Source organism: Sarcophilus harrisii, chromosome 3 (assembly GCF_902635505.1).
Source record: "Sarcophilus harrisii chromosome 3, mSarHar1.11, whole genome shotgun sequence".
NCBI lineage: Eukaryota > Metazoa > Chordata > Mammalia > Dasyuromorphia > Dasyuridae > Sarcophilus > Sarcophilus harrisii.
In genome coordinates this window covers 610,544,645-610,568,141 of record NC_045428.1, presented here as the reverse complement: position 1 = coordinate 610,568,141, position 23,497 = coordinate 610,544,645, and the positions used below count along the sequence as shown (strand labels likewise).

Genomic DNA, 23,497 nt, shown 5'->3' with positions numbered 1-23,497 from the left:
CAGAGTGAGCTGTAGTCCTGACCATAGAAAAGTAATAGCAACAATACACAAATGTAATTCCTAGCAGGACTCATGAATGGAGGATGAGGATTACACATGCTTGGCCAAACAGTGAGCTAGTGCTGATGTGGAATTATTCTCAGAGTTTTCTGTGGCTGAGGTTATCCAGATGTTGAGTGCAAAGGAATGTTGTTCTGCCAGTCTCAGGACACAGTTTGGTTGCTGGGCTTTGATTCTGGAAATAGAGTGCCTGCTCATAGTAAAAAGAGACAGGGTGATTTTGGAATAGAGAACCTGACTTTTCTCCCTTTTGGCCAAAGGTAGGGGGAGTTTAAAGAACCATCCCCCCTTTTTGAACAGTAAAGGAGAGGCAGGTACTCACATGGGTAGCTCATATACTACAATTGGAATGGTCCAGATTAGCATAGTCCCTGCACAAGGATGACACACAAATTCATGAAGTGCTCCATATTTTTTTCTCTTTTTTTGCTCTTTTTCTTTTACTCAGTTCTCCTTGTACAAAATGACTAATTTATTCTATTATGATGCTTTTAAATCTGAAGCCCATTTTCTCATGTTTGGGTGGAGAAGCTTAGGTGTGCTAGAATCCACATCTCCTTCCCTCTTGTTACACACTAAGGATACAGTTGCCAGGAGTTAAAGATATACTTTGCTCTCAATAGTCTCATAAAATATTGTCTCGGAATTGTTTCAGAACCTCTTGTAAGGTTTCTGGGTTATTCCTGAGAAACCAGGACAACTTGACCAGGAGAACCTGTCCTTGTCCCATCTTTAACAATTAGGGTGATCTTATCAAGTTTCCCAATTGCCAGTAAGTCTGTTGCCAGGGACTTCTGGGAGTAGCTGGGACTTGTAAGTTTACAAAGATATTCCTTGGAGGTAGTGAATGAGAGAGTGAATAACACGTGGCACCTATGTCTACTTCTTTGGAAGCAGCCAATGACAATCTGTCACCACCTCTGTGGTGCTGACCAATTAGATGATTTCTTCTCTGTACTTTGTTCTGTGCTTGTAAAAGTGTATCGTGTCCTCAAGTTGGCATATTGTGGCCAGAGCCAAGACCCCTAGACCTCTCCTTTTTTATCAGGTCACATGCTCCTTATTATAAATGATGAATTATTGGGAGATTTGCTTCCATCTTCCTCTTTGTTAAATTTCAAAAGAGATCATTGGTGTTAAAAGAGAGATTTGGATAGGAGAATGTTCCAGCTGCAGAACTTTATCACCCTTACTTTGGCCCAAGCAAAGCAGCCTCCCCAAAGCCTCCTCATTGTTTCTCTTAGGGACTCTTGCTGTGGAGAGGCTCTCCACTGTATACTAAACAAGTCAGATCTTCTCTGAAAGAAAAGGTAAATGTAAGGATTAAATTGTATTTCAATGTTATTGTTTTATGGGAACTGCTGAGTAGAATGCTTTCAGAAAAACCTGGAAAGTCCTCCATGAATTCAAGCCAACTGAAATGTTCCCTCTTCCCCTTTCCCCAGTTCTCCTCCCCCCATCTCTCTCTTTTCTTTTACATCATGACTTTTATGCAAATGTTTTCTGTCATTTCACATGTGCTTTCTTAATGGGGGCTGGGTGTGAATAAGAAAAGAATCTACAACTCAAAGTTTTAAAACCAAATGTAAGAAAATGTTTTAAATGTAACTGGAGAAAAATAAAAAAATTAAAAAGGAAATATGTTATATTTCTATATTTGTTTTGAATGTTTCTTTTTGTACCTTAAGCTACTCCTCCTCAATTTGGAATAGAGTTTGAAAAAAATTAAAATTTGCTTTCTTTGGGTGTCTTTGATGGAGAAAGACTTTCATTGATGAAAATCCTCTGAGAATAGAATAAGGAGATGAATTTAAGCAGATTTTAAGTGTGCACCACAGTGATGACTTCTTACTAGTTAGAGAGACTGAGAAAAATTTTATGTTCCTTACAGAATTTAAAGACTCTTTTGTGGCCAGTGGTGCTTCCTAATATTTTGTTGTCATTTTGGGAAATTGACAATAAGTTTGCTGGCCAGAAAGTCAAGTGGTGAAGAGTCTTTGGTATTTGTCTTGACAAGTCACCAGGCTCGAGACCCATAAAAGAGGACAAAATTTTAAATAAGCAAAATTATATTTATATATGTTTTACAGCTTGAAAACTTTCACAGCCAAGTCTCAAGTGACATCTACTGTCCAAATTAGAAACAGCAACACCTCTATGTGTTTTGAGGAAAAGATTTTGCTTCTCCTTACTTTGCCTGGAATTTGAATTATCAAAAGATTTCTTTAATTTCTCTACAAAGATGATAAGGAGAAATAACTTTTTTTCCTTAGATGGGTTGCTGAGACTTTGCTATATCACAAATATTTATTTTGCATTCTTTTGTATGATGCTTTTATGCTATTTTTTGTGTGTTTTAAAGCCTTTTTTTTAAATACTGGAATTCAAAATAGTAAAAATAACATCAAAACAGATTCCTTTAGAAGAAAACCTAACTTATGCAAGGAAACAAAATAAAAAGCAATTAGTTCATCAAAAGCTCACTTTGTCAAGATATAAAGTGTATTCTTCTGCTCTCTCTACCTGTCAATTTGTTGAAGACTCTGGAGCAGTAACAGATCACTTCAGTGCTGTGTTGCAAAGTCGCCATCCTACTTCCGCAGGTGAAACCGAATTAATTGTGATTCTGCTCTCCCCATGTGAAAAACAAATAATCATAGAAGAATAAATAGGTTAGCTCTGGTAGAAGGGGTAGTCCCTAACTTCAGACATATCTCTAGTTGATCAACAGAACCCACAATAGAACTCCAATAAGTCTGAAAATTACTGAAAGTGAGACAACATGAATATTTGTGAAATAAAATTTCAGGAGACAGTGCAAGAAGAGACGAAATCTGAATCACTTCTATGATAGACTATGCAAAATTGCCAAGCCATATGCTGGCAATAAACTGTGCCCATACGTATCTTTTGCATCCATTTTGTTCATCGATCCCCATGAGAGACCTAAGAACATTTCTATAATTGAGATCCTGGTTTGCACAATATACCTATTAAACACATCAAAAAATGAAGGAAAAAAAAAGGAATGAGAATAGGGAGGAAAATAGGAAAAGGGGGGATAGAAATTGGAGAAAGATCAGGTTACCATCTCATAATGGCAGGAAATCTCAGTGGAAGTTATCCAAACTCCCTTTTCTGCAGTCTTAGGGGCCCAGACACAGATAGTATGGCAGGCAAAGTCTACCTTTCAAGCTCCACATAAATGTTATCACTAAGGAAGAAAGGACCATATTGCCCAAAAGTATAGAAACAAGCATAGAGCTCTATGAATAAAAAGTAAATAGCAACAGTAGGTTCCCTAAGGAGTAATAATGCATTAACAGGGAGAAATAAAGACTGGGGATCTCAAAGACTAAACTTTTTTCCAGACTCCAAGATCCTAGCTTCTATTTCCCAGATGCTCCCTTTCCCCACCTTTATCTCTCCCTTTCTCCACTTTTCAAAAGTGTATTTATTTATTTAAAACTTAAATGTAAAATAAGAAAAAACAAAATAAAACCTGTTCAAAATATGTAACAATAAATTTTCATTTCAGAAAAGCATGTGTGGTAATAGAAGGTATTATATTAAGTCCATCTTTGCTTCCTTGTAGATTTTCTTTTGTTCAATACTGTGCACTTTTTACTTTACTTTTGCCTCCTTTCCTCCTCCCTGTCTCCCTGAAGCAAGCTATAGCTCCCCATGGAAACATTTATGTAAATCTATATACATACACAACAGGACACATACCCACTCACTTACAAATCTCTACATACACACATACATACACTGTTGGGATAAGGGAGCCACCTGCTGGTGGCTGCTGGAGGTCTAATTCTGACCTGTAGAATGGATCTCTTCATGTGAAAAGATGATGATGATGATGATGATGATGATGATGATGATGATATAAGCCATTGCATTGTCTGACCTCTCATCTTTTCCATCTACCTCCAATTTATCTCATTCCCAGTCCACAACACCTGTGTCAGTAAAGACTGCTTTACATCTTCTTCAGATGTGATGATTCACAACTGTGGAGGCTCTCAGAGAATTGACCTGCCCCTTCACCTAGGCATGGTCCTTAATAATTCCCTATGCTCTTTTTCAATATTTAGGATATGAAGTACATCCTAAGGTGCCTACAATGCAAAAAATTTCCTTAAGCTAAACATCTTAAATGACTTTCAGAAATTGATAGGTGTTGGTGTTTTTTTCTTCTTTAAAATAATAATAAGATGGTTCTCTCTGGGAGAAAGGGTTTCTTGGGGAGGTTTTCTGGAGGCGGCCTTAGTTTCAGTTACAATCAATAATTACTTCAAAATCACAGCCAGCTGATAAAAGTTCAGATCTTTTTCTGTGTCCTTCAATATAGCCCGGTTAGCTCAGGCCTGTCTCTCTGCTTGGTTCCAAGAGCTCTTGCAGCTTTGTCCTTGGCTTCTGCCTTTGCTTTCTTCAGCCTCCAGCCAGCACCAAGTTGGAAGATGCAATGAATCTCTCTTGCCTCGAAGATAGGGCTTGTGGGCTTCCTCCCAGAGTACTCCTCTCCGACCCCAGTCAATGTTCCCATTGTAACTCCTTGGAGCTCTAAGAGCTTCCTCTATATATATGATCTCCCAAAGGTTAACTCCTCCTTCTGGAGAGATGGGATTCTGGGTTATCTCCCAGAGTGCTCTCTGGCCCTAAGAACTTCAAGGGATGTGTGAACACAAGCATTATTGTCTATCAGTTGTACTTAATACCTTGTTTCAAGTTCCGGCCCAAAACATCTCCTTCCAAGATCAAATCAATCATTGAACCATGCCAAATTAGATAATTATTGTCTCTATCAACTCTAATGGCTTAACAATTTGTAAGGATTACAACAACATACATTGGAAGGTAAACAAGAACAAGCAGAATAAATGATAGCCATGGGGGGAACTTCAAAGGTTAAAATAAAGACCCCAGTCCAGAAAAATGGAAGGGTCTTGTTGAGGTTATTGCCACAAGGAAAGAATAATCCAGAATCCAGAGGAAAAGAGATGGAGAAATCTATGTGATTAGGCTCTAAAATGTGCTTGGACAAGGTCATGTAATAAAATTTTAACTGTGAATTTGATGTGAGAAGAGTCATAGATAGTTTAAAGAGAAGGTTAAAGTATAGGCTCTCCAGTGGACTGACTGATTATTAGAGATAGTATGGAAGACTCAGAGATGTCTACAGGTAAGGTCGCAGGTCATTAGAACAGGGGAGATAGGAACTTGCAATCATCTGCTTGGTCTGCAGTACGATAGTTTGTATATAGTGAGTGATATTTTTCAACAAAAGTCCCATTGGAGTGACTTTGCCAGTATATACTCCTTTCCCCCATCCATGTTGTCTGAAAAAGGAGGATCAAAAGGTAGCATTGCATAATATTCTCTCTAAAATATAATGTTCTCTGTTGAGGTTTTCTTGGGCCCTTTTGGAGCAGCCTTCGTTTCAGTTCAATAATCACCACAAGTACACCCAGAGGTTAAAGTCCAAATCAAACAGAAGTAGTAGCATCAGGTTTACTGTTACATATCCCTAATAAGCAATCTGATGATTCTGACTCCAAGCAGCAGAGTCCAGGAATATTCTGGACTGCAGCTCTGAAAGCTGATCGACCTATGCTCATTATCTATATAAATGGCATACCATCGGAAGCATTGGTAGACACAGGTACAGATTGTACAGTCATTAGAGGTACTATCTGGCCCAGTCACTGGCCAAAGACCAAGGCAAACACCTGTATGTCTGGTATAGGAGGATCAATAGCAGCAGAAGTTAGTCCTGCCCTATGAGACAGACAATTGAAAATGAAACAGGAGTTTTTACTCCTTTCGTGGTTGAAAAAATCCCCATCAATCCGTGGGGAAGAGACATTTTACAGCAGATAAGATTACAATTGAGTACTTCAGCTTTTTAGATAGTGTTGCTGTTGAAGGCCTGCCTGCACTCTCACCTGTTCCTATTCAGTGGAAAACTGATACATCAGTATGGGTAAAAGAGTGGCCCTTAACAAAAGATAAAATTCAGGCCTTAGTAAATATACTGCAAGAGCAACTTGACCAAGGACACTTACAACCTTCTCTAAGTCCTTGAAATTCCCTGTATTTGTTGTAAAAAAAAAAAAAAAAAGAAAAAAAAGAAAAAAAAAATCTGGAAAATGGAGGATGTTGACTGATTTAAGAAGAGTAAAGGAACAGATGGAAACTATGGGAACTCTTCAGCCTGGACTTCTATCTCCTACTCAATTGCCTAGAGAATGGCCTCTTTGGGTTGTAGACATTAAAGATTGTTTCTATTCTATCCCTCTAGATAAGGATATGAGAAGATTTGCCTTTTCAGTGCCCAGCGTTAATTTAGCTAAGCCTTATAAAATATATTTTATTTTCCTAAGCCTATAAGTACAGGCATTTCTTTTTTGCCACAGGGAATGAAAAATAACCCCACGTTGGGGGCCAAAATGTAATATTCTCTCTAAAATGTAATGTTCTCTGTTGAGATTTTCTTGGGGTCTCTGGGAGCAGCCTTCATTTCCGTTCAGTAATCACCAAGTGGAGCCAGGCGTTAAAGTCCAAATCCTTTATTATCTTGTCTCCTTCACTTGAGGCTTGACTAATTTTCTGGAGCCCTTCTAGAGTCCTGTTTTCAGTGAGAAGTGGAGGAGAGCTTACCACCAAGGTGGTGTGAGATGCGATGAATCCGAGTCCAAGGGCTTGGACTCCAGCCTTCGGCCTCCAGCCTTCTGTTTGTTTGTCTCTGAATCTCTGAATCTCCCTGGCTGAGGCTTCTAGCTTATATGCCCCACACTGAGTACAAACCAATCATATCACTAGGAAACCATTATTTGTTGTAGGATTAAATCAATGCTAAACTAGATTTAACCATTGTCTCCTCAATTCCACGTAGTACCTTGTTTCAAGTTCTGGCCCATGACAGCATTGAGGGTTGCTTTCCCCGTGAGACCATGACTCTCTGATCATCAACTTCCTTTGTGGTGGCTGTGAAGTCACTGCTGGAAATGTTAATGGCATGGGAGCATTGCAGATGTTCAGAGAGCCCACAGGGGGTCCGGTGGAGTTGGTTTTATAAGAAAAAGGAAAAGAGAGACTTTTTAAAAATCTGTGGTAGAAAACACTCACCCAGAAAGTGGGGGATTGTGTCAAAACAAAATACCAATTGCACTATGTAGGAGAAATTGAAGACAACAACTTTGGGGACAAAAAAGTTATCAGTGCTAGCAACCCCAAAGTTAGAAAAGACAGTGTCCCCACAGTCCTGATAAGGAGAAAGCATGGTTTCTGAACAAAACTAGAAAGACCAGGACACAACCAAAAGGAGGGGAGATTAAGGATTAAGTTCTTGCCTCTATGCACTTGCCTTTTCTGCAAATCAATAAAATATCTAGGTTCTTCATGAGTGTGCTTTGTAAGCTTTTTCTCTTGGCAAAGTTTAATTAGGGCTTTTTAAAGAGTTTGATTCATTTTTTCTACTTCACCCGATAATTAAGGATGCTTGGCAGAGTGCAGGTGGTAGGAGATGTTTAGTGCCTCTGCTATACTTTGAATAATTTGTGAGGTGAAGGAAGGGCCATTATCACTCTGAAGTGATCTGGATAGACCAAAACAATGTATAATATCTGAAGGAAGATTTTCATGATCTCTCCCTCTTTTCCTACAAGGGAAGCTTCTATCCAGGTTCTTTCTCTTGGTTTTTCCCTCCTCACAGTTTCAGGGCAAAAAGAATGCTTGTGGTCACTTACAGATCTGAGCTTATTTTAACAGAGAAACAAACACCTCTCCTTGCATCATACCATCTTGGAAGAACAGAAAATTTACAGAGATACTTTTAGAAGTATTTCTGAAAACAAATACACAAAACATTGAAGTCTAGTATAGAGAACCCTCCACCCTGGAAGCAGAGCCGCACTTTAACAAAAAGTAAAAACACACCTAGTAAGGTGAGAAATTGAGCAAACAATAATAAAAAAAAAAACTTCTGACCATAGGAAGTTATATAACATAACAAATTGCTTATTATCTTAGGGAAGAGAGAGAAGAAAAAAGAAGGGAGATCTGGAAAACATTTTATCAAAAATGAATGTTAAAAATTGACTTTACATGTAATCGGAACAAATAGTTTCCTATTTAAAAAAATGAAGAATAAATAAAAATAAAAAAAAGACTAGCACATGTTTTTGGTAGCAGCAAAGGACCAGGGAACTGGGGAGTCATTGAAGCTTAAAGAATCTGAGAGGTGTTAGGTGTAAACTAGAAAGGAGAAGAAAGGATGATGTGAAGATCTAATGTGAAGACAGAATGGTCTTGGCCAGATGAAAACCCGACTCTAACCCGACTCTAACCCTATCCAACAGAGATGGGAGTGTGGAAGCAAATGTGAGAGATGATGACAAAGGGTCATGAGATAAGACTAAGGGGGAAAGAAAACACTCCCATGGAAAGTCTTTGGTTTCCTCAAAGGACATCCCCTGAGAATGTGAGAAAGGATTTCTGTGGGAAGCTAGAGGAAAGAAGAGCTGGGGCCAGGAAGATTAGATAACACACGTGTAGTGGATCCAGTCAGCAGTGTGACTTCTAACCCTACTGAGCGGAATGTGAAGGCAAGGAATTAGTGACAATAATATAAGACTGGAGTTTGATAAACTGAATGGTGAAAACTTGGCATATGGATTTGAGAGAAGATAGAGTAGATTTTTTGAGAATATTCTTTTTGATTGTTTTCTTTTTTCTGATTACACATGTACATTAATTTTTATAATACATATATCATTATGAATCGTATTGGGAGAGAAAAATCAGAGCAAAATTAACTAAAGTCATGTTTTAATAGGAAGTTGGAGATGGGACCTGGAGTTCAAGGGATAGTTGAGAATGCCCTGGAGCCAGCAGGGAATGGCCTCACAGGGGTACCCTAGTAGCTTGCCTTCCCTCTTCCCCTAGGCTGTTGGACTGCTCCGAAGGGTTGATGAGACAGGGGACAACAATTCCCCTCCTTCAGGTGAGAGGGAGGGTCACTGAGTGCCCCTCCTTGTTGCTGACCGACTTCTATGTGCCCTGCCCCTACACTCTCCTGCATCCTCTCCCTCTAGTAGACTGGAAGCCTCTTGATTCCAGGGAAGTCCATTTCTGTCCCCAGCACTTAGTGCAGTGGCTGGCACAGAGGGAGTGATCACTCCTCTCTTGGCTCCACTCCTGACTCCTAGTGTTCTTCATTTGTAAGCTTTCTCATGCTATAAGGTACTTCCTCAGAGCCCCCACTGAAAGAAGTGCCCAAGCCAGCACTTCACCTTGCTCCTGTGTGGAGCACCCTTCATCCTCACCATGACTTCCAGGCCTCTCCCAGGCTGACTCCCCTGCATTCTCTCCTCTTCTGCTTATCTTGATCCTTTGCTGAACTAATCCAACTCTACATCTCCTCTCTTGAACCCCACCCCTTTATGCTATCACCAAATATACCCCAAGCAGAATTCATTATCTTCTCTTCTAAACTCTTTCCACCGACCTTCCCTATTACTGAACAGAGTAACCCCATATTCCCACTCCCAAGAGCCCACAATCTACTAGTTATCCTGGATTCATCACTATATCTCTCCCTTGAGGTCCTTGAGGTCAGGAATTCTTTGTTGTTATATCTGGATTCCCTTTGCTAATAAGCATGGTGACTGCCATGGGATAATCATTTAATAAATGCTCTAGTCATCTATCTAAAATTCATAATAAGGCTTTTTCATCATGTATTATGGCTGGATCAGAGAGTTTGAAAGTTATAGACACGGAGTGATCACTGACTGTCTAGGAACTACTGAGTTTGCAAAAAAAAAAAAAAAAAGTTTAGAGAAAATAGAGGACATAGGCCCCAAGAAAAGAGGGGCTGAGGCAAGAGTGACACTTCACCCAGAGACTGAGAAGGGGCGGGGTCAGAGAGCTAGGAGAAGGATGGCCAAAAGCTTCTCCAGGGGCTTCTCCATTTCTCCTCAAGTTCTGTCTGCATAGATTGGGGGGGGGGGGCGTTAAGCTATAGGGGAAATGGCATTTCTGCAACATCCCAGAAAGAGGAGAAAAGCTCGCATCAGGAGTGGGTGGAGGCCAGCTTTGTCCCTCTAGGCTAAAACCTGCCAAGTCTCCCCTTTAGCTCTGAAGGCAATCTCCTTCCCAGAAGGGATGTTCCTTGAGGGTAGGCATTAGATCTTTTTTTTGGGGGGGGGGGAAATCTACATGTGAGGGAGAGGCTGCCCTTGACTCTGGAGGCGAAGAGGGCTGTGCTTTTGATTTGGACTCTGCAACCAAGAGAACCAGAGCGCTCCTATAGCCGCGCCTGCCGCTCCTATGGCCGCTTCGGGGGCCGCTATTGCCGCTTCTGGGGCGCCTGCGGCTACTGTTGCCGTGCCCACCGCTACTGTTGCCGCTTCTGGGGCGCCTGCGGCTACTGTTGCCGTGCCCACCGCTACTGTTGCCGCTTCTGGGGCTATTGTTACAGCAGGGCCTCAGCTGCTGTTGCTCCTTCTGGGGCGCCTGTGGCTACTGTTGCCGCGCCGGCGCTACTGTTTTCGCTTCTGGAGCCCGTTACTGCTCCTGCCGCTACTGTTACCTGCAGCTCCTGGTACAGCAGTCGTCGCTGCCGTAGCCCCCCGGGCCATCCAGCCTGTCCCACCACTACCCTCGGCCACGAGAAGTGGTGGCAGCCGCAGCCGCAGATTAGGGGGGCCTGAGCAGGGAGGGAGGGCTCGGGTGTCCTCCCTGCCGGGGGAGGGCGGCGGTGGTGGCTGCGCTAAGGAAAATGCCTGGACAGAGGAGATGAAAACTTTTCCTTAAGGCCTCTATCTGCCTTTTGAGCAGGAGGCAGCACACACATGGTCCAAGGAAGCCACCAAATTGATTTTCAGCTTTTTCCTGGCCTGTGACAACAATGTCCTGAGCTCCCTGAAGTTGTGTCCAGGTGCATGTTGCAGAATCCTAATAACCTGGAGGCCTGTTGTGCTGTTCTGTTATGGAGAAGGACACTTGGATTTCTCCACTGATTCTGGGACTGAAGGAGGTACAGCTTCTAAGGGAAATATAGAAGTAATCCTAAAGTCTCCTGACCTTCGAGTGCTATTGTCCTAACAATCTGTCAATGATTCTAAAGTCTTCTGGCCTTGGCATAGACAATCTGCTATCAGATAATCTGCTGGTCAGTGATAATCAAGTTCCTGAGACCATAGTGAACAGACCACTCCTTGAACCTACCTGTAAGCCATAAAATTAGAAGAACAAAAAAGCCATTAAAAATGAAGTTCTGGTGTCTTTTTGTCCTATTCATTTATCTTCTTTCTCCTGCTTCTTCCAAATTCTTTGGAACTTAGTCCACTTCAATTGTGACATTATAATTATAATAAACTCTGTCCCTTGACGTGGAGAGGGGTTCAAGCAAATTCTTTTAGACACCTTACGACACCACTCTGTGACCCCAAGCTTTTGGGGTCTCCTTTTGAACCTCAACACCATACTTTTCCCAGCTTGGACAAAATGTAATTCCAATGGAAGGGAAGGAAGTCAGATGAATGGAAGTAGGACTAACTCACAGAATCAGTGATGGACATTTCCCAGGTGGTCAGTCCCAACACTGAATTATTTCAACTGAAGCCACATATAACACCAACTCAAGTTTTACAGGTCTTTGATGTTTGTGAAATCCTCGTGTTTCAAATTCAACATCATACCTTGGATTTCACTCGGATTATAAAGGAGTATCTGACCTTTCTCAACAAACTATCCCATTATGGTAACTTTAGACCCAGATATTCAGACTGGTGGTAATACTCCCACATCTTTTCACAGACATGGTGCACCTCCACCTGGACTTAATAGTCCCCAGGAAAACTATCTCTACATTAGACCTTACATCACAACTCCCAGAAGTACAGTTCAGCAGGTGTCACAACATCCAGATGGCTGTCTCAGGTTAATCCTAACAAGGAGTCTACCAGCCTAGTCTCTGTACTATTTATCCTGCATCTAATCCAGTGTCACATACCTCAACACAACAGACAAAGCAAGAAGGCCATCAGACCTCTCGCATCCACATGCCTGTCATTTCACCTACTTTGCCCCAACCATCAACAATTCATCCATCTGGTAGCTCATGGTCTCCTGGCCATAGCCAGTTTAACGTTCAGAACGTCTCCAATTTTAAAATGACAATTTCTCCAAACAAGCTCCCTGCCACTTCACAAGGTGTCCCCTGCCTTTGAACTTACAAATCTTCTAAGCCACCCTGATCATTATGTAAAAACATGGTATTCAACACCTTCCTGACCTGTTTTAGCACATGGGGGTTGGATCAGTGAGGCTTGGAAACTGAGTATGGGATCTGATGATGCTTCCTACAGGCAAACCTTACTGATACATCAGAAGGTCAGGATGAAACAGCTTCAACAAGGAACTGAGATGCGAAGGAAAAAGCTGGATAAACTAAAATCTGAAGTTAATGAAATAGAGGTTAACTCAGAGGCATTTAAAAAGATCAAATTCTATCTCCCGAGTTCCTTCACTTGAAGAAAAGCAGCAGTTAAAATGTAATAGACATCTACAGATTGACATTGACTAGCAAACCAAAGAAATTGCTCTTTTTTTTCCAAGTCAGAGGGCCACATTTTAATCTCAACACCATTACATTGCATAACTGCAACCACCCCCTCAGAAGTTACTGATTGCTGATTGTGCCTAATCCCAGGCCTTCAGAGATCTCTGGCCACTGCCTCACCAAGCAGTGGTTCTTTATGAATTGCCAGTCTTACCTAATCCCCAAAGGGATTAGACCTTCCGAGATCTGTATCCACTGCCTTGCTGAGCCATGGTTCCATGTTCAACAGAGCCCCCGGGCAAGTCTTTATTCCACACAATCATATCCTGCACTTCTTGCACTACTCCTGCATTCTTCTGCATTCCTCTGCACTCCTCCTACTTCCTGGTCCCCACTACTTATATTGGGTCTATGAGGTCACACACATAGCCAATAAGAGAAGGAGACATCTCCGTTGATCATGCGTCCTCAATGCCTAGAGTTCCCACTCACAAGGCGGTCCCTGCTGCAGAGATCACATCAGGATTCCTTGGACATCAAAGCCTCTTTGCTTCCTCATTACACTATGTGAGGTTCCTCTCCGGACACTTACACACGATTTTCATGACAATATTTGGGTTTGTAGGTTCTGTGCTGCCATAACCCAAAAATCAAAGGCCCATTGTAAAAATAACAAAATCTCAAGCCAGAGGACCATGAGGGAGCTCAATGGAATTGTACTACCTGTACCTTCTTGTATCATCCAGCCTAAATCCACTGTGAACAGTTGAGATGACAAGGCATTTCTGAGCCACAGGCCCAATATCTTCTCTAAAAAGCTAAGAGATTTTTAAGGAAATATTTTTGTCATGAGGAAAAAATGTTTCTTTACTCTGCAGGGTTTTGCAAAATTGAAGGTGTGACAAAATAGGATTTTGCTCATGTTCAATGGCCACAGAGATAACAGTGCCTCAGTGTTGTGCTGCAAGCAGTTGAAATTCATCACATGAAAGGTAATCTACTGAAAGACTGAAAACCCTGAACACTACTACCAATATCCCATTAAAGATAACTCTTGTGTTCAGTACTTGGCTGTTCCCAAAACAACTTTCCCCCCTTTCTCACTACTGAATTTTAATAGCAGAAAGGAATACAATGGTAGCTTTTTGGTTTGTTTTTTAAAGCTTTTGATGAAAGACTACATAAATGGAAAAAAAATTAAAAGAAACAAGCTTTAACTATTTAAACTGTTTGCTACTTGTTAGTGCCAATGGATAAAGGAAGAACTTGACAGTTCTGTGCTATTCATGGCCTTATATTTGTCATCCCTGAAAACATCTCTACTCTGTGAAGTTAAAGGCAGTCTAGTTGTGTCTGAAAAGAAGGGAAATAGTATGTGCTGTCCAAGAGGACAAATGGTGAAATACCCTGGCTTTTCTTACTATATATAGCTCAGGAGCCTGCTTTAAGGGACCTCTTTTCTTTATTGTTTTCTCATCTTTCTTTATTTTCTTTTTTTTCTCTTTAGGAATTAAGCATGATCCTGTCCTTTTTTAAAAGCTTTATCTGAGAAAAGCAATATCTCAAAACCAAAAAAGGGCATTAGTGCAACCAAACTATGCCCAAAATAACTTTAGACATTCTGTGCCTTGACCTTGCAAATGCTGTTCTGTGAAGACCTGCCGAAGCAGCATGGTGAAAATGCAGGAAATATGGGAAGGTTTATGCATTTACTTCACTCTCATGATTTTATGGTGAGTGACTCGATAGTGTTTTGTTCTTTACAAGACAACTTAAAACAATACATTAACTTCTGTCTACCAAGAGAGCAATGAGAATAAGCTTGATTATCTGATTGGGGTGTTGTAGAAATTTCAAAAGATATTTACTGAGGAAGTACACACAACATCAAAACCAGCAACTGCATGGCACACCTTTTGTGAGAGAATTTTAAAGACTTTACTGTTTGGGCAACCAGTTTCTAAACCTGATTTGGTGGCAATGTCACATATATTTATAAAGTGAGGCTAGCCAGACTTAGGAAAACCAAAGAAAAGCTGGAATAGAAAAAGCCAACAAGCAGACTTGAACACTGAAGGAAACCTCACACATCTTTTTATTCGGATTATTTTTTAATAAGGAAAATCACTCAGATGATAGAGAATGTATGTAATTGAATGTCAGAGTCCAGCTCCAGTGAATATCGAAGAATGTGAATCTGAATTGAATCCCCAAGGCCAGGTGGAAGATCTGTTTTTCAATCTCCATTCATTAATTTTACATCCAGAATTTATACACTCTTTAAGTTAGTGTCACAGTAATACCAGCTATCTCCAGGAGATACTATTTATATTCCAAGGTTAATACATAGGCCATACTTTGACATTTCTGTTCTACCTTAACTAGCAATAACAAGGCATCTATCAAAACAGGGTCATAAATAATAATAACTATTAATACCAAGACATTTGTCAAAACAGAGTAGTAAATAGCATAGCTGTTCCTGTCACATGCATTCTCCATCAAGATTATCCTAAATTTATCTCGAGTATGTCTTTCATTCATTGTTAAGGGAGGGGGTGAGACAATGCTTTGACATGTTCACCCTGCTGTGTGATCTTGGGCACTTATGTCACTTAAACCCAATTGCCTCAGGAGAGAGAGAGAGAGAGAGAGAGAGAGAGAGAGAGAGAGAGAGAGAGAGAGAAATAGAGAAATGTTTACCCTTACAGAGAGCAGGTTTCAAGTGATTCCTGAACCAGACTCTTCCTGTACATGGACTTATTCAATACTGACCCTCTACAATGCCCAATTTGTTGGTCTGTTTTTTTCTCTATATTTTATTGATATAAACAATTTGAGAGATAAATTTCCCCCTAAAAGCCACTTTGGTTACATGTCCGGATCCTACCACCGGGGGCAGCCAGGGGTCTTACCATTACCGATCTTCAGAGTACTACTGGACCCAGTCCAGAGGACAACTGGAACTGCAGCCATGTTCTTGAGAGGAAGAGTCAGGAGCCAGAGGAGCAGGAAAGAGAAGACAGCTTTATTGCCAATCAATTACATGTTCAGGAACTCCTCCTCTTGTCTCTCTGCCTGCTTCTTTTTTTATGCCCTATAGCTCTCAGTGCCTCGTATAAGCCTAAAGAACTATAGCCAAGTTACAGCTGGGGATGGTCTCCTCAGATCTCTGTGCTCACTCCCGCACATTCATCATGTGTGACAGCAAATACTCTGAGTCCTCAGCAAGGGTCAATGATCATAGCCTCAGTTTGATGGAAAACAGGCCCTGAGTACATGCACAATGAGGTCTGGAAATACCAACAGCAGTCCTGCCTGTACCCATTCTTATTCAATGCTATTATCCATCAGCCTGATAAATTGACCCTGCACTAACCCAGCTTGGTATTTTCTTATTTTCTCAGACTAAGCCTTCAACAAGGCCCCTAATAGTTACATCCCATAAATTTTGACATATTATTTTATTGTTACTTTCTTTAATGAAACTATTGTTTATTGATTTCTTTTTTTTTTTCTAATGCTAAAAATAAAGCTGAAGCATAATGGAGTCTGCTTGAGCCCCTTACAGAGGTAAATGTGTATCAATCTGCTTCAAATGTGTTTGTTGTAAACAACATATTGTAGGATTCTGGTTTTTAATCCATTCTGCCATCTGCTTCCATTTTATAGATGAGTTCGTCCCATTCACATTTATAGTTATAACCAACTATAGAGGGTTGAAACTCTTGCGTCGTTGCACTGGGGTCGGTTCAAGCACTTATGGCTAATTACTGATTGAACAATACTCTATGGGTATATGCTTGGAAAATGGTCCTTCCCACTATCTTGTGCTGGCTCAATGATTGGTGTATACAGAGGATTGTAGGAGGGACTAGGGGGTGGAGTAAGACAAGCCAGAGTCACTTTGGCCATAGATGAGGGAGAAGGCGGTGGGGGAGATTTTGCTTCTGTCCTGTTCAATCCTGAGTCTAAAGACCAAAAATAAAGACTAAGAACTTTTGCTTATACTGACTCTGGCTGATTCTGGATGTCTGGGGTGCTAGCGTGGTCGTCACAATTAACTTTGTACTTTGTATTTCCCGCCATGCTACTGACAGCTGGACCAGTATGAGCCTCTAACCTGTGGCTGGTCAGTACTCCACAAAGCAGTCTAGAAACAGGAGAGTCAGAACACAAACATGAATCTGATTAATTTTAGATTACGGAAAATGATACTTGCAAACAAAAACCTATCCCCCAGCCCCATCTCACTACCCTCAGAAGAAAAATCTATAGTGGACAAGCAAATAATAGGCAAATAAAATAAGCAAATAAAATAGGGACAAGCAAAATCAGAGCAAAAAGGAAAAAGAAATGAAAAAGAAAATATAATGCAAGCAAACAACAACAAAAGAGTGAAAATGCCATGTTGTGAGCTATACCCAGTTCCCACAGTCCTCTCTCTAGGTGCAGATGGCTCTCTTCATCTCAAGATCATTGAAAATTGTAATATTCTTCTCTAAAAAATGTAATGTTCTTTGGGAGAAGGTTTCTTGGGGGGCTTCTGGGAGCAGCCTTCATTTCAATTCTGTAATCACCCCAAATGCAGTCAGGAGTTAAAGTCCAAATCCTTTATTATCTCCAGCTACAACAAAGGTGGATGATGGAATGAATCCGTCTCCTCCTCTGTGAGCTTCTAGTGGGCTTGTCTTTTCTGGCCCTCTCAGCTTCTCCTTATATGCCCCACACGGAGTATATGCCAATCATTATATCACTAGGAAACCATTATTTGTTATAGGATTAAATAAATGCTAAACTAGATTTAACCACTGTCTCCTCAATTCCACTTACTTAGCACCTTGTAAGAATCCTAACAGAAAATGGCCTGAATTGTCTCATTGTTGAAGAGAGCCACGTCCATCAGAATTGATCATTGTATAATCTTGCTCCTGCTGTGTACAATGATCTCCTGGTTCTGTTCATTTCACTTAGCATCAGTACATATAAGTCTCTCCAGGCCTCTCTGAAATCGTCCTGCTGATCATTTCTTATAGAACAATAAGGTTCCATAACATTCATATTCCATAACTTATTCAGCCATTCTCCAGCAGATGGGCATCCAGTTTCCAGTTTCTTGTCACTACAAAGAGGTCTGCCACAAACATTTTTGCACACGTGAGTCCCTTTCCTTCCTTTAAGATCTCCTTGAGATATAAGTCCAGTAGAAACACTGCTGGATCAAAGGGTATGCACAATTTGATAACTTTTTGAGCATAGTTCCAAATTGTTTTGAGCCAGTTTTGTTGAATAAGGTTTAAACTTTGCCCATCCCCCATCTTTCCTATGTGGGGAATAGATAAGGTGAAGAACTTACAGGAATGTATGAATTCTTTTTCTGTATTTTATTTTCATTATTTCTGTGTTTCCCTCTGACCTGTATAATATGTGCAGACTCATATCTACTCGAGCCTTGGCCAGCTATAAACATATTTACTTAACCCAAGCTGATAACATTTATTGGTATTTGACATTTATCGATATTTAGTCTATTAGCTAGACCACTATCTGCTTGATTAAGCCTGAAGGCCTGACTTTGTTTCCTAGAAATCAGGAGATTTCAGGGAAACAGAAACCTTCCATTCTAATCTCCCCAAATAGCAACAACCAATTAGATGCCTCCTCCTCCCCTTCTCAGTGCTCTCTTACTTGTGATGTAACTTCTTGTATAAAAGCTATGTATCTTTACTACTTCTTTAGCCCTCCTACCTCGAGCTTTCTCTTTTGGAGGTGTGGGGATGTTTGGAGGAGACTAGTGGCCCTGGTAGAAGGGCTTTTAAGAGCTGCTTTCCATCTTTGACTTTCCCTGCGTTTTGAGAAGCTGTAGCATGTACGGCAACCATACCCTGGTAAACCATTTTGGTAGATGGGCTAACCCAGGTGGAGGGTAACTGAGAGGCCTCAAACCCATTGGTGAACAGTTAGGGGTGTCTTCCCAAAGCATGTGAAACTTTCCCCAGTGGAATGGGTGAGAACAATTTTTTCCAACAGCCATGAAGGCTTGGAAACAGGGATAATGGATGCACTTAGACCTTGGTTAGACATTAAAGATGGCAAGGTCATCAACTGCATCCCAAGCCAAGGACAGTCATTTTGACTTTTATCTTGCCACTGGACTCCGGTAAGTCCAATTTATGCACTAGTCAAAAGATATCATCCCACACCATTTTACATTCTTACCTTTCTCAAAGTCCTAGGGTGACAGCCAAGTGACAAAGCAGCAGGTGTACATACACTGGGAGCTACAATCACAACTCTGCACACAGGTGTCCCAGACCATAGTGTCCCCTGGGTATCTCAGTAGTCTTTTCAAAGTAATATATTGCTCATGTGATGTGAGAAAGGAGCTAGAAAAGGTGGCCTGAAAATTCAATCCTGGCCTGTTTATTGTGGCAGACAGACATCCCGTCTTGTGGTCAAAACACAAAAACATGTCCAAAATCTTTTGAAAATATGATTCTACTGACCATTGGTACATAGACTATATGGACACTTACGGACAACATGAGATCCAGTAGACCTGGAAGATGAATAGCTCTTGTGAGAGAACTCAGCAGGTATCACATCACATCCAGGGCAGGTATAGCATCCCTGGGTGAAACATGCCTGGAAAATGAAGGCCACTTGTCTGAGCTAGAGCTGGATCCACGTTTGTCTAGAGTAGCCCCAGTGATGGGGAGTGAAAACAGCATGAGTTTCCTAATCAGATCTCATCTAGACAAAAAGCTTTTCTATCTCCGAGTGAATGACAGGCTTATGACAATGTGATTGCCTTTCAGGAAAGTGCCATCCTACCATCATCAGTGCCCATGTTCCCACCATATGTGAGAAATGATTCTACTCTATTCCAATATCATAGCAGGGTGTGTAAGGATAATTAGGTAAGATAGGTCAACTTAGGAAAAAGAACAACATTGGACAGTTGGTATAAACTTCCAAATGAGCATATACACACATAACCTCCACAAGTAAGTCAAATAACCTTACATGAAATTCATTCTGCATTATAAACCGGGTTGAACATTTCCACACCTACTTTGTGCATAGAATATTTAAATAATAAGAGGCCTTTATAGTGGGCCCGAACCTTAATGTAATATTCACTACTTATTTTATCAGTTTTTGAATCTCATTTGCACGACCACAAGAATATTGACAGATATACTTTTTTTTTCTTTTTGCTCAAGCTTCATGTGGGTGGAATGCTTTAATTCTCTGGAAAGTCCCTGAACTTATTTTTGTAATCCCCCAACCTCTTTTGTCCAACATGAGCAGGTGACCTTCTTAGTGAAGATATGTGCTTCGCCAAAACCACAACCCCCCTGTTGACAAACTACTTTTGGGGGCTGATACATCATTTTTGACCCTCAAGAGCAAGATCTATCACCAATGAGATTCTGTAGTCATGCCTCTTTTGTATATTGGGTACCAAATCCTATAAAAACAAGGTCCTGAGGACCAGAGGCATCTCAGATCATGAAGAAAGTCTGAAGGTCTCTTCATTAGAGGGAGCAATGCGCCCTTTAATAAAATGCCATTGGCTTGGAACTCTGCCTCAGTGGTTTTCTTATAAACTAGAAAACCTCAGACCCCATACACGATGAACCTTGAGCTCAAAGAAATATTTTATAAAAGACTTGGAAACTCTCATCATCAATGTGCTGAAGGAAGACAAGCTTATAATTCTGGATGACTTGAATGGAAGGATACTTGGCAGGGAGTCCTGGAGAGGACTATATGGACACTTATGGACAACATGAGATCCAGGAGACCTGGAAGATGAACAGCTCTTGTGAGAGAACTTGGCAGGTATCACATCACATCCAGGGCAGGTATAGCATCCCTGGGTGAAACATGCCTGGAAAATGAAGGCCATTTGTCTGAGCTAGAGCTGGATACACGTTTGTCTACAGTAGCCATAGTGATGGGTAGTGAAGACAGCACAGGTTTCCTAATCAGATCTCATCTAGGCAAAAAGCTTTGGTTGGAAACAGCAACAGCAATGGTTACTTACTGAAGACTTGTGTATCTCCTGACCTTCTCCTCACCACCATGTTTTCTATTTACTTAAATGCAATGTGTCCTCGAAGCAAACATTAGCATTTAATGGACCATGTGATTGTAAGAGACAGATAGGATGTGAAAGTAATGAAGACAATGTGTGGCACAGAGCGCTGGAAGTATCATAGACTCATTCTCTGCAAGCTAAACCTTCGAATTCAACACAAATGCAGGCTCCTAGGCAAGACAGATAACAGAAGACTTAATGTCTACAACCTAGAGCTCTTCTCTGAGGGAATGGTCCATAGCTAACTTGGAGGGAAAGCTGAGATACACACACACCTTGCAACAGTGGAACAGAAAAGGAGTGGCAGCTTTCAGAGATACAAAGAAAAAAGGTAAAAAGACCTTGTAAAATCTTCTTTGTAAACTTACAATTCATAGTCATCAACCCTGTACAAGAGCTTGCTGTGTTGTGGAATTCCTACTAAGTAAATGGGATTTAAATATTCTATGCACAAAGTAGGTGTGGAAATGTCCAACCCTGTTTATAATGCAGAATGAATTTCATCTTAAGGTTATTTGACTAACTTGTGGAGGTTATGTGTGTATATGCTGATTTGGAAGTTTATACCAACTGTCCACTGTTGTTCTTTTTCCTAAAATTTTAATGGACTTTTCATATGTGGGATTGCAAAATGTATTTTCTTGATCTTCAGTGATATCTTTATATCAAAATGGTATAAAGATGGAAGAAAAAGATATTGAGCAAAATTTTAAAAACCTATAGTAAAATTTGTTACACTATGAGAATAATTAAAAAAAAAAAAAAAAACTTGGCTCTCTTTGTTTTAGTGAAATTGCTATTTGAAGTGAAATTTCATAGGACTGTAATCCAATACTGATTTCAAGTACAATTGTCTGCATTGTCATGAGACCAATAATCTGCCATTCAAGAGGAATGCCACGTGCTTCCCAGGAGTGCAGTTTAGGAACTGGGAGATTGACCCTGACACAACTAAAGAAAGGATCCCTTTGACTTGGTTTTCCCATTGTGTTACTTTTGAACAGGAATGTTCCCCATTTGGTTAAATCCTGAGTCTGACTTTAGCACCCTACAGATGCAATTGGGATTTTATATGATTGGTGGTCCTAGGAACTTAAGCATGACTCCTACCTAAACTCAAGCAAAGCTTAAGTATGCTTTATTCAGTGTATAATCATGTCCCTGTTTCTTCCTATTATGGTTGATAAATGATGGAAGTTCATATTGCAGTGCCGAATCTATTAGTTATTATATCAATGCTAAGGCATTTGAATTACTGTAATAAACTACAAGAGAAAATTATCTTGCTATTTTGATCTGAATTTGTAGCTGTTTCATGGCCTAAAGAAGAGTTAAATTAGTGTAACAACTTGTTGCACATATAAGATTCTGTTCCTGAAGTAGCTCATTCTTTCAGAATGATATGGGCAACAAAGAAGCCTATGAAACAAGAATGAATTTATTAATTTGGGAGGTTAAGATCAACATTTTTGGTTTATATATAAGGAATAGTATATTTCAGTGTAATCAGTTATCTTAGTGGAGAGTAGTAATTTAGAAACTATCTTGTGTTATCAGGAAATCCGACTTTTATTATGTTTATTTAATCAGGGATTGGAACCTATGTGTAACACATGTCCTAAAATGCATGAGTTATCTTAGAAATGTTCCCATTCCTTACAGGGCTTCTGAAAGCAGTAGTTATGCTTATGCCCGTTTGAACATGGTTAATAACTGACTGCGTTTTATTACGGACAACTCGATTAATGGAAGTTATTCTTTATATATTTGCACATCCCATTCCAAGTCGTTTGTTGTTATTGGCAAATTCATTTATGTAATCTATTTAATATGAGGACTGGTAGCTAGCTATGTGTTCATATATGGGATTAAAGCATCTCCTACGCCTAAAAGAGAAGTCAGTGGGAATAGGTTTAATTTAATAAATTAAGGTTTAAGCAACAATATGACATAAGTAAATCATCCCAATGGAATATTTAGCCTCTGGACATGTTCTAACAAGTTCTGAAAAGGTCTTGCACATGTAATGAAGTTCTAGAAACTGGGCTCAGAATTTTACATAAAGTTGGACTGACATCATAAAGAAATAGCAACTGGTATGTCATAACTAAAGTTTTTGGTGAATGATAGGTCCCCAAATCTGATATTCTTGTGGTTCTGTTAATGACACCAGAATCATGAGGCTTGAGTTAAAGTTTTCACCATATAACTTAGCTATGGAAAAAGCAAATTTGGGAGTGTTACTTAATAGTACTGAGATGTTTTCACAAAAAAATTTTCTTAAAATCACTAGGATCCTGCGGGTACCTCGGAACCGGAGAAGCAAATCCACTGCAGAGACTTCTCCAAAGCTGCCTGAGGAGGAGGCCTTTTCTGGGATGTGCAGAGGACGGGTGGAAGATGTTCCCAGCGACTGCAAGGAACACCTGAAACTCAGTACTACAAGTCGCATTAACTCAACCTTGGGAGTGTGATACCAAGTTACATTGTTGAGTACCATCATCACTTTGGTCTTTTGTTTCATGGTGCTTTTACCGTTTTCCTGATATGGACACCTACCCTCCAAGTTAAGCACATGGTGTGCCTTCTAAGTAGTTTGATCTGTCATGCGCCCGTTTACCAAGGCTTGTCTCCTTGGGAAATACATGAGTATTCAGTTTTGTCACATTCATAGAAACATTGGATTATCAAGAATTTGGGGATAAAGGTGTCATAGGAGATTGAATGCAGTGCTGAACTAACTCTATACATATATA

General features: G+C 40.4%; 1 non-coding gene and 1 pseudogene across 1 annotated transcript; both read left to right on the top strand.

Moving 5' to 3' along the window:
• The first annotated feature begins 374 nt into the window (after window positions 1-374).
• LOC116423103 lies at window positions 375-476 on the top strand. The gene has a single exon (XR_004233575.1). It is a non-coding gene; the product is annotated as a U6 spliceosomal RNA (small nuclear RNA).
• An 11,313-nt stretch (window positions 477-11,789) lies between these two features.
• LOC100924221 lies at window positions 11,790-12,784 on the top strand (annotated as a pseudogene).
• The last annotated feature ends 10,713 nt before the right edge of the window (window positions 12,785-23,497 follow it).